Source organism: Pinus tabuliformis, chromosome 1_1, assembly GCF_031772625.1.
Source record: "Pinus tabuliformis cultivar Carrire ecotype Pingquan chromosome 1_1, CPIR1, whole genome shotgun sequence".
NCBI classification, from domain to species: Eukaryota; Viridiplantae; Streptophyta; class Pinopsida; order Pinales; family Pinaceae; genus Pinus; species Pinus tabuliformis.
In genome coordinates this window covers 647,349,780-647,362,214 of record NC_142297.1, presented here as the reverse complement: position 1 = coordinate 647,362,214, position 12,435 = coordinate 647,349,780, and the positions used below count along the sequence as shown (strand labels likewise).

General features: G+C 41.0%; 1 pseudogene; it reads right to left on the bottom strand.

Annotated features, from left to right (window-relative positions):
• Positions 1-215: 215 nt before the first annotated feature.
• Positions 216-12,435, bottom strand: part of LOC149215037 (protein CHROMATIN REMODELING 20 pseudogene) — a 42,581-nt pseudogene continuing 30,361 nt past the window's right edge.

The following is a 12,435-nucleotide window of genomic DNA, read 5'->3' as shown; positions in this document are numbered from 1 at the left end:
TTCTATTGCCTCCTTTGACCAAGTGCTCCTAACCAATCTCTTTACCACAGTCACCACATATAACTTTTACTGGGATTTTCACTTCACCTTGAAGCAGGAGATGTTTATGAATCTTGTTATAACATTGCCGAGTCATATTGGGACAATTTCACTGCTATACGATCTCTACTCCATAGGATGAACCTTGTTATTAGATTTCTGGTTTATGCTCTATACTATAACTTTGTCACCACTATTGAAATTTTGGTCATTACATGATTCCTGTTACTCAAATTTGTCACTGTGGCTTGTCCCAGATTTAAGTCATAATTTCCAGTGTTTTTTTCAACATGTTGATTTGTTACTTGGAACAACTTAACATGAGAGATTTCCATGGAATACTTGATATTTTTTTATTCCATGAACTTTTAAAATTTTTCCCATGCCATATCTTACTCTTCTTTGGAAATTATTTCATCTTCATTCCCTTGGAGAATAGTCTCATGTTCATGATAATTGGAAATCCAACTTGAGTAATGATCTTTAAGTGAGATCTTCATAAAAGGAGATTTTTTGGTGAGGAACTGAGCATATCAACAGGTGGATTTTCAATATAATTAATTGGTGCTTCTACTGTATTCTCTACCTAGGTCTTTTACTCCATTATAATTATTGGCAACATTTTCTTTATCTTCAATATTGAATAGGGTAAAACTTCTGCTTTATTAATGGACCTGTGAACCTATTACTTATTGACAACTGCTGCAAGACCCTCCTTTGCTACCTTCCGTTTATAGATTTTTTCCTCCATTGTTCCATGAGCATCCAAGCAATAAGCATAAACATGCTTCATCTATACAAATATTCACACAAGAAAAAGAGCATGAAGATCATGTGTTGGATTACAGGAACCATAAAAAATTATCACCTGATTGGTTGTTGGAAGATTTATACCCAATGATCCATCTCTAGTTGATATTAAAACACAACAAACCTTTTTTATTTGAAGGATTACTAATTTTCTCTACTATATTTTTCCTTTGGGTGACACTAGTGTGTCCATCAATATTGCACCATGTTAAAAAATGAAAAATGTGGAGGAAAGTGATCTTCTCAATATTATAAAAAATTAAATAGATTACATTGGAGACAACAATAATTAATGATTGAACTGGAACTCAAGTGTAACTCAACTAAACTGGACTAAATTAAAACTGACTATGACACCTAGATTGAGCTTTATGATGCCTAGTAGGTGGTTGGAATTAGTTTCTCCAACACTCCCCCTTAATTACAACCACAAAAAAATATAAATTAAGATACCTGATGGTTTAAGTCTCAACTAGGCTTACAATTTTGACATGAGATGGATTTCCTTTTCTTTTTATTTTCTTCCAAATCCTATATCCTCTAAATTATTTTAGATTTTTCTTTTTGTTAAGGCGTTAAATTTTAGATTCTTCATTTGCTGGTGCAACTCTTCTATTGTTCGAGGTTGTCTAAGCATGTCCTTGATTTATTCGAAAATTGGTTTGTATGTGGACTGCTGCCACATGTCATATTTTGTAGTGTGGTTTTCATATTCAATATTTTTCTCATCAATTTTCTGCAACATAAGATGAGAATAAAATTTTATCTCTTCAAAACTCCAAAACATGAAAATTTCATTAATGTTTTCATTATCCATGCTATCTTCAACATTCATTTCTACAACATTTATGCATACTTTATCAAAACATGGTATTGCAAGCCATGCTTCAAGGAACCTTAATTCTTCTTCCAATTTTTTTGATTCTTCCATGTTGCTGCTAACATCTGCACATTCAAAATCAAGGTTAAGTTTAAAAATATTTGCAAAACCATATTGATTCTGTTATTTTTTCTCTGCAATGAGAGATTTCTCTTCTTGTGCTTCCTTCTCTGCCTATGTCACTTCCACTTCTTTACTAACTTATGTTTCTACAAACAAGTTGTCTTCCACTTGGTTTTTAGACTCAAGTGGGTTTCTCTCAACAATTAACATCATGTTGATATTCTATTTCTATTGCATCATCTGTAACCATTCACCTTTGGCTAAATGTTATTCATCAAAACTAGCATCGACAATTTTAATTATTATATTCATCATGCCAATGGCTACTCCAATGACAACTTCATTGTCATTAGTAAGCTATATTGTTTGATTCAATTGAATATTATCCACTTGTGGCTATTCACAGTGGGATTTAGGAGCATATGTGTGTTCTTTTCTAATTCTTCTGCAAATTCTGTGTAGTCATCATCCACTTGTGGTCGAGAACAGTGAGATTCACAAACATTTATGTGCTCTTTCTTTGCTTCTGGTAACAGACCATCATCAATCTCATCCACTTTCAACTGGGACTCACCAAACTCTTCATATTTAACTTGATTACTCCCCATTACACCAAAACTCCCTTCAAGAGTATCCCAGGCTTCCTTGGCTATCTTTGCATTTGCAATGAGGGGAAGAATGTTGTCATCTACCCATTATTTTATGAATTTCAATGTGAAGAAAATATTTTTCCTTTTGTCTTCCAACTCTTTCAAATGAACCTCAAACAACCTTTGTTGTTGCTTCGACTTTCTCAGCCTCTTGGATTTTCCCATAGCTACCTAGTTTGTGCTTCAAATATAGGTTAAAAACTACTAGTTGTGACTTCCACTTAATTTTTTTTCCTCTCTTATGAATCACTGCACTGTAAGCATCATGCCCCTCTAGATCCGAACTAAAATTCACAACTAACTCTCAAATTTAATTTCAAATTTCAACTAAACCAAAATTTTTGTTTTGGGTTCAACTTATGACAATGTTAGGGTCCAACCCTAACCCCCTTATTTATGTAATAGGGTCGAGTCATAGTTATAGTTAGTTAAAGAGTCAATAAAGCCCATATTAATAATTGTAAATGGTTGACCCACATTTAAAGAAAGGGACCATAGTTAGTTGCAAATGAGCCATGGTATTAATAGAACCATGGTACTGACCCATGGTATTGCAGGTATGAATCCTATATAAAGGATATAGACTCCCCATTGAGGAGTGTCGTGTCTTATTCTGTAATTGAGCCCTACTCTATTGGAGGTTGCCCCCTCGAAGAGACAAGTGAACATTTCTTTCATATCTGAATAATAAAATACATGTTGTTATTTCTCATTTTGTTCTATGTTCTGGGTTGTATTTCCTTGCATATTTGGTATTGTGGCATTTTCTCGCAGGTCAAGAGCATAACAAGTGGTATCAAAGCACTTTCCAGGGCCGGTGGTATCTCCATTTGTAGTAGATTTTTTTTTTTTGGCAAGAGACGTGTTCCAGCGTCTTTAAACGTGAATAAACCTGTGGATTTGGGGAAGCATGCACGCAGAAAATACAAGAGGTGGTCACGCTTGTTGGAATCCCTTGTAATCCCTGTGGGTAACCCTTCTAGTAGTAGCGCATTAGACAGAACCGCACATGGATTGTATTCCATGTACCCTCTGGGTATATTGGAAGCCATCTAGGCTCACCTGAAACCTCGCTGTAGATAAACTGTCGGTCGTCTTCCTGCTACAGTACACCGAGAACAACACTCGAGGAGATTACTCACGCATATGATAGGGTAGTTGGGTAGTACAACTAAGGTTATGGTTGATCCTCCTTAGTTAGTGCCCTGAAATATTAGGTCGAGTACCACTGTTGGACCCTTATGTATATTATGATCTGTAGCACCTGACACTCCTTGAGACCATAGTTCCCTTGTCTATATGAAGAACGCCCATCATTTCCTTGCCAGATCAGATCTGGAAGGTTTGGTTCTGCGCCGCCACAACAATTAGATCCACCAGAATACCATTCAAATTTAGTAGCGGGGGTTCGGTCGCTGCCGTATTCCTACTCACACTCTACAGTTGAGGGTTTCACAAATAAAGCTGACCATTTGTGCAGGGATTCTTGTGGCTCTTATTCCTTGGGGTGATTCTCACAGGACATTGGGCAAGATTAAATTTTCTGGAAATTGGCTACTGCAGTATTGATAAGCGGGGAGTAAAACTCCTTTCAAAGAGTTTGAGGCCTTCCTGGGATGCTTATAAGAGACCTAGCCCATAAGAATCTGGACGATGGGCTGAGCAAGGTGGTACCATTCACTTGTCAGCTTCAATTTTCGGGCGGTCCCAAATTTTTTCACAGTGACGACAAGTGAACCAGATCTGTGTATGGTAGAAACTAGAGCTCAAGCTATGGCCAATGAGAAGATGGAATCCATTGAAAATAGGTTGGAGAAATTATCGAGGCAGATCCAGACATTGAACGACACATTCACAAAGGGCAAGTCGGCGATACAATCAAAGGCATATGCTTTTAATGAAGACCATGAAGGAGAATCTAGTCATTCTCTTCACTTCCATGGAAACCACCAACATTCCCACCCTCGACCACCCAAGCTGGACATGTACAAATTTGATGGATCTAATCTGGAAATATGGTTATCACAAATGGACCAATATTTCACGCTGAATCACATCAGAGATGATGAGACTAAGCTACATGTGGGAGGCCTTTACTTGGACCAAGAAAGATGGAAATGGTGGCAGTGGCATCAAAAATGCTATGCAAGGCCAATTACTTGGCAGGAATTCTCAAAATCCCTTTGTGAATGCTTTGAACGTGAATCCAATTTTTTGGGTTGTCTTACTAAGCTCAGACAGATAGGCATAGTACACGACTATATTACAGCCTTTGAGAAATTAGCCTTTCACACAGGAGGTCTGGCAAATGAATTCTACTTGGAATGTTTTATCAGTGGTCTCAAAGACACCATCCAAGCTCATGTCCGGATGCACCACCCACCCACATGGCTAGAAGCTTGCACAATGGCTCGTGAAGTGGAATGCGCATTACTGACCTAGTCGCATCGTCCAAATTTCATAGCCAAGGGATGACCCACCCAGGCTCCGGGCACTACCCAAACACTTAAGGTTAAAAAGGTGTCACCAGCAGAAATGGCGAAAAGAAGAAAGCAAGGATTGTGTTACTACTGTGATGAAAAATACTCCCCGGGACATAAATGCAAGGAACCCAAATTCTTTCAAATTGATGCTACTGATCACAGTTCATCTGAGGAAGCCCTATCCTTTGAGGGACCAAAGGAGGAAGATAAGGACAACCAACAAAACAATGAGCTCCCAGCTACACTAGAAGAACCAGTTATCTCGCTCCATGCTTTGGCAGGCATTTCCTCTCCCCAAACTCTCAAAATCAGAGGTTTTATTAAACATCGCCCTATAGTAGTCTTGATTGATAGTGGCAACACACATAACTTTATCCATCAGAGAGTCGCAGAAGCTATGAATTTTTTTGTTAGAGTAGTTTTTAATTTCCAGGTATAGATTGCTGATGGGGGGACAATGAAATGTGAGGGCCGCCGTGAAAATATCAAAATTCAGATGGGATATTACCACCTAAAGACCCACATGTTTGCCATCAACATGGGTGGGTGTGACATTGTATTGGGTGTGGAATGACTCTGCACACTCGGCCCAATCACAATGGATTTCCAGGAGTTATATATGAGCTTTAAGAAGAATGACCACATGCATACCCTTCATGGACTCCAAGCAGGTACTCCTTCTCTCATGAGCTCGCATCGAATGGAAAAGTTGTTAAAAAAGGGCCACCATGGAGTTATCGCCCAATTTAATGCCATTCAGGCATTCGAGCCCCCTACTCTTCATATTCATCCTGAGATGCAAAAGGCCTTAAACAACCATCTATAGTCTTTGACAAACCTCAGGAGCTTCCACCATCGAAAGGGGAACATGATCATAGCATTACTTTGGTCTTAGGGGTACAACCATCAAAAGTGCACCCATATAGATACCCTTTCGCCTAAAAGAATGAAATTGAAAAAATCATTAAGGAACGCATGGAAGCCGGTGTCATTCATCCTACAATTAGTCCTTATTCATCACCTGTGGTCATGGTGCTCAAGAAAGATGGGGAATGGCGTATGTGTCCAGACTTCAGGGTGTTGGCATTATGACACAGGTTTGGCACTATGGCACAGGTGTTGTCCTTGATGGCAACTCACTCAAAGGGAAGATCACAATTCAGGCTCTTATAATGAAAGAAAATGAGGTATACGCATGTTCCTTTTAACAAAATTGCGTGTACACGCGGGTGTACCGATCAAAAGGCGCGTATACGTATGCACACACTTTCATGCAAAGAAAAGCACGTACATGTGGGAAAACTTATGGTTGGTCCATGGTATTTAGTCTGACATATTTGAACCTATGGTTTTGGTCCTTGGTGTTATAGACATTTTTGTGCCTTACAGCATCAAGCATGAAATGTCCATAATCTAAGGGATCCAAAGTCCCTAAACATGTTGTTCCTACCCCTAGAGGAACAAGGCTAACAAACCACAGCAATTCATAGAAGTTCTCCACCAGAAACTGCTCAAAAACAAGTCAATTCAGGATCATTTCAGTGGCTACACTAGCTGTTTGCGCTGAATGTCAAAGCCAACACTGGCTACCTGCGTTGAATGTCAAAGGGAACACTGGCTACCTGCGCTGAACGAGAATGGACATGTGGCAGGCTCATTTCTCAAGGTGTCAAAACCCAGGAAGCTTCCAAAATGACACTTGCCTCAGGGAATTCGACTGGTGATGAGTAAGAGGTTCCAAATCTCCAAGTGGAAGCAAGAACCTCCAAGTGGACTCAAGAACTGACAGAGGGAGAGGACACTAGTCGGATCTCAAGTTGACTCATCCTCTCTCCAAACATCTATATATGGATCTGTCCTCCATGAGATCTGGAGGCTGGAACTTTGTTATTGCAAAGAATTGCTGTTGGTTTGAGATTGGAATCATTGGGTGCTTAATGCTTTGAAGGGGGTGAAGATAGGAATTCCATTTGCTGGGAAGGAGATGCTGGATTGGAGCCCTCTGGGTTGTATCTCTTCCTGAACCTTGTTATTCATCAATAAAGCTATCTTGGTTTCTCCTATATGCTGATGTATTTTTGATGTATGAATGCATTAGTATGTTTAGTTTATTTCTAATCCTAAACTAGTTATGAATGTGAATATCTGTCTTTGTGTAGTGTTCTTCTCTTGTCGCAAGTAGCTGTTCTCTTGTCACAAGTAGCTGTTCTCTTGTGATCTCGCAGGAACCCGTTGAAGCTGGACAAGCAAGAAGGCAAGTAGCTGTTCTCTTGTGATCTTACATGAACCTATTGAAGCTGGGCGAGTGAGAAGGCAGGTAGCTGTGAACTCCCAAAGAGAAGAGAGACCGGATCGAGGGACAAACATAAGACACCGGTAAGTCTATTGATCTCTCTTCTTTCACATTTCATAAAGGAAGAAACCAGAATAGCTGTCTCTGTTTGTTGCTAAGGCACTGTCACACCTTAGGTGGATAGGATCGTCCTGCATAGGCATTTTTCCCCACAACAAATTGGCGACTCCGCTGGGGAGATCTGTTTAGTCATTTTATTTGTGTTTCTATCATTGTTTATTTCATAGACTCGACAGCAACAATCGAACTGCATCTGCTTTTCCCGGATGCAAAGTAGACAGTTGCTGCTTTGATCCAATCACTGGACTTGTCTATGATCTGAACAATGGACTCACAAATGATTTGATGATCCTTTGTGATAGATATTAGTACCCCCTCAAAGCATCCCTTTGATTGCACCTTTCTTGTTGCTTTTATTTGGCCTGAAACAGTGAATTAAATAGCAATCTGTGACCCAGAACCTGAGGGAAACGAGAGTTTCTCCTTCAGCGCAGACCCAGTGAAGGGATTCTGCATTTCAACGCAGGTCCCGTGAAGGTTACCTGCGTTGAATGTCAAAACCCCTGTGTTGAGGTTGCGCTGAACCAGTTTGCCCTTGTGCAACTGGGGTTCTCTGCTCTGCTTTGCCTTGTTTTGATCTCTGATTTTTGCAGCCTGTAACCAGCATAGGTACCAGTCTGATAACTCCTTTTCTCTGCTTAAATTCCGCCTCCTTTTGTACAAAAAGACTGTGAGTGTTTTTATGTGTTTTTGCGTCATTTACAGTTTTCCTTTGCATGAGTGAAATAGTCATCCTGTAGCCCTTGATTCAGATCTGTTGATTGTGATCTTAGAAGAGAGTTCATTGGCTGTTTGCAGATTGATTATACATTTACTCTTGCTTATTGGTTTGAGTTTGTCTTTTTTAAGTGTCGAAACAAGTATTCATTTCGAAAATCGTTAAGTGTTGTAATCTCTTCTACCCTCTCTGATTTCGAAAAAGTAAACTTGTTTGTACTTGTCATTTAAAAGCAAATTCAAAGTTGTACAAAAAGCTTTCTTTGTAGGCATCAATACTAAGAAAGCGGAAAACAAACACCTGCATTGTGCATTTGCATCTTGATAGTTTGCATGATTGATTTAGGAAAAGTGCATTAGAGTGTGCTGATTGCTCTTTGAGAAAAGATGGTGTCTTTCTTTTCCCTTAGTAGCTAGGATTTTCAAAGTTGAAAAGATATAAAGCTTGCTTATCATCTTTAGACTGCATTTAGGAATTGTATCATACATCTCGTGGTGAACCTTGAAAGGCAAAATTCTAAAAAGATCAACTTAAAATAAATTGAATGAACTTAACAATGCTTTGCAACATAACGCACAACATAGAGGTATAGGCTAGAGACGTGTTCCGGCGTCGTAAAGCCTGGTGACTGTCGATCTCGTGGATGGTGGGTGATTCCTCCTGAGGGACGATAGCGCCAGTACGGATTGTGCTCCCACGTACCGTCGCATATATATTGGGAGACCCCTATAGGCATAAAACCTTTATCCTTAGGAAGCCGTGTCGGCCGCCCTACTGATCGCAATGCACTGAACACAGCATTCAGGAAGATCGACCGCCCGTACCCTAAAAAGTATTCTACGGTTTTGCGAAAAGTTTGGCACACCCTCTGCCTAGAACTCCAGAACAGTCCCTTTTGGCCTTTTTCAGACTCTATAACGGAAAAAGTCCATCCGAGCATTTGTCACTTCGGGCTCGTTAAAACATCGAAGGAGACTAGAGTCATCTTTAGCTTTTTATCGACTCTTTAAAATTGAAAAAGCAAGTTGTGTCTAAAGCGTCGTTAAAATTTATTTTAAACGGAACAATCACCCCTATTCCTGCGTTGATCTTTAGGTTGAAAAATGGAGTACACCAACCAAGGAACTCCCCTTGGTGGAAATCCTAGTCCCTTCTCCTCTTGGGGAGATGTTGGTGTGCCCCATATGGCCACATTGTCGCTTCCAGGACTGACAATTGGCCGCCGGTCTGGCTCTTTTCAACCAATGTCATTCAAACCACCACTATTCCTGAACGGTCAAGTCAACAGTTAGACCATACCAGAGTTGCCCACCAGCCTTCTACTTCATCTAATTCTTCTTCTCCTCCTTCCTCTTCGCTTGACGGAACTGGTAAAACAAAAAACCAAGTTCCTAAGGAGAAGAAGGAAAAGAAGAAGAAAGAGAAGAAGAAAAAGGAGCCAAAAGCGACTGGGGGCAAACAAGTGTCGTCCAACAAAAATCCACACACAACACTGACCAGGCCTAAATCGCCATGTGTCATATGCAAGGGAGACCACTTCCACAGAGATTGTCCCTGCATCCCTCAGATACTAAGGGACTGGTCTCCCCGTTTGCACAATTCAGTAGCGTCAACCTCTGATAGCCATGTTGACTGCCCACCGTCAACTAGTGAAAGTGAAGCCCCAGGACAGAGAGGTAAAGCTAGATTTCCCTGCAAACTGTGTGAAGGCGACCATGCCATCCACCGTTGTCCCTTCTTAGACGAGGCTAAAAGAGTTTTGGAAGATCGCCCGATCTTACGAGCGCAACTTCCTCCTGGATATCAAAAACTCCTGCCAAGTCCTTCACTAGTTGAGAATCCAGCTGGCCCGCCCAGGTGGTCAGCCGAAGCACCTATCATTGAAGATGAACCGTCTAGATCCATGCCTGACGAAAGTCAAAAGGTTGAGGCGGCAGTTGACCCGGTTTTGCCTTCAGAGGCTCTATCTTCGAATGATACCATCACAGAGGAGAATAAAGACGACATCGTCCAAATTCTCTTCATCAACACTGACTCCGATGAACATGGGGGCAATTCACCCATTCCTTTATCGCAGGAAGGAAGTTCGTCAGAGCGATATCCGGCCATCTATTCGGTCCCACCACCAAGCAACCTAGTTGTCTCGTTCGACTGGAACCAACTAGGCAGACCCCGGTTGCCAGCAAGCATACCATTCAGAATTATCGTTCAAATATACAGAATGGTAATGGCTGGCACTATCATTGATGAGGGGGCATCTGTGAGTATCCTTTCCTCTATTGCTTGGAAAGCGCTTGGTTCGCCAGCGCTTTTGCCTGAAATGAGAAATCTATCAGGCTTTGATAAAGGAACCAGTCGACCTTTAGGGATCCTCCCCAATGTGCCCATAACATTGAAAGGGAAGACCGTTCAAATGAACGTGATGGTCGTTCAAGGACCCTTGGATTATAACCTACTCCTTGGACGAGACTATATATATTGCATGGGAGCCATCGTCTCCTCACTCTTTAGAGTAATGTGTTTTCCGCATGAAGGAAGAGTGGTCAAGCTCGTGGACCAACTTTCATTTCCCGGATCACGCATCGCAAATAGTCATATACCATCCCTAAATGGTCTCTTCACTCAAGAAATGTCTCAACCCACGGTCCGTCCTCCTGATGAGCGCGAGTAATCCGGGAGGATATGACCGGAACCCAGGGGGCATGCGTCCTGGTCTGCTTCGGCAAGAAAACTTTGGGTATAGGGTAGGTTTCCGCGGGAGAATATGACTAGTCCATACCCCGTCCGTGGTTGGAAGAGGGGTTGTTCTGGAATAAGATTCTCTTGTCAAAGTTATGTGAGAGGGCGGGTCTCGTCACTCACCTTTGTTTATCTCGGTAGACATCGCCGAAGAAGTGTTTTGTTGAAAGAATAACAGAACAATCTTTGGGTAGCCTGAAAGAGGTAGGCCTCTCCCGGTAAAACAAATGTTTTATCTGCAAATTGAGGGGTAACCTTGAAATCGTAATTTATGCCTGGGGGCATGCAAACCTTTTGGAGTGCAAGAAAAGAGCGGTTATTTATCTGTTTTTTGGGTTAGCCGTTTCCTAACTTGCATAAAGAAAGGATGCGGGGCATAGCTTTATAAGATGAAGCTCCATAAAAAATAGAATCTTAATGAGACTTTATTATCATATGACTGGGTAATCGAGCAGTTTTAGCACACAATTCATGCTCGTTAAAAAATAAACGCAAGATCCGAGCAGTTTTAGCGCATAGTTCATGCTCGTTAAAAAATAAACATAATACCGAGCAAATGTTTCCACCCGCGTTTAAGCTCGTTAAAAAATGAACTATCCCGGTAAATAACCACAGTGAATGTAATATCATCAGCCATTAAAGCCTTGGTCGTGTTTGCACCATCACCTCCACTTTTCATTTGGCCGATCGTTCACCTCCATATGATTGTTTACCCATTTTGAGGAACAGCTGCGAAGAGTGATTTCACCTAGCCATCCTTGTGACACTGCCGTGATTGGAAAATTCCAACCTGTACCTGGAATCAGCTGCTAACCCTGTTTATCACTCGTTCCTCAAAAGACGAGTCTTCTTTAAGCTCTTTTCATCTGACTCGTAAAATATGAAAAGATTGCCGAGTTTTGGCCTTCCAGCTCGTTAAAGCAACCGGAAGAGCTATCCCTCCTCTAGATTTTAATCTTTTTGGACCTGAGGGATTATTGCACAAAAAGATCGAGTGCTTGTTTTGTTTGGCTCGTTAAAACTATCGAAAACTCATCCCTTCTGTATTGTTTTATACTTTTTTGGACTTAAGGGATTAGATGACGAAAAAGGACTTTTGGAGTTAACTTTATGTACCTTTTCAGACTCTCTAAAAATGAAAAGGACCGAGTTATCCTTGTCGTTAGACTCGTTAAAATCATTAAATAGCGACAAACTTGTCTTTAGACGAGAATGAGTTTCGCTATCGCTAGGCTCGTTAAAACATAGCGATGGTCTTGCCCGAAGGGAAGGTTATAGAACAAGCATATGTTATCCTCCTCAAGCTTGACAAAAATAAAGAGGTACTGGTCAGCAATGATTGGGGAAAAATTGGGAGAAACTCAAGAAAACTTTGATGGTAGCAAGTCGCTCTTGAACATGACACTTTTCCTCCGCACCACAATCGGGTTGGGTTGTTTCATTCACCGGTCACATCCATGGTCTCGCCATACCATCCATATTTGGGGTAATGCTACCGATCCATCACATCAGTGTCACCATATGTTCAAGAGAAGTCGTTCAGAAGAGTCAACCGTGTCCCATCCACTGCCATACATTATCCTTCATCCTTTCATGACCGCCGTGACCCTGAATCATATGTCACAGATCGTTTTCACCTC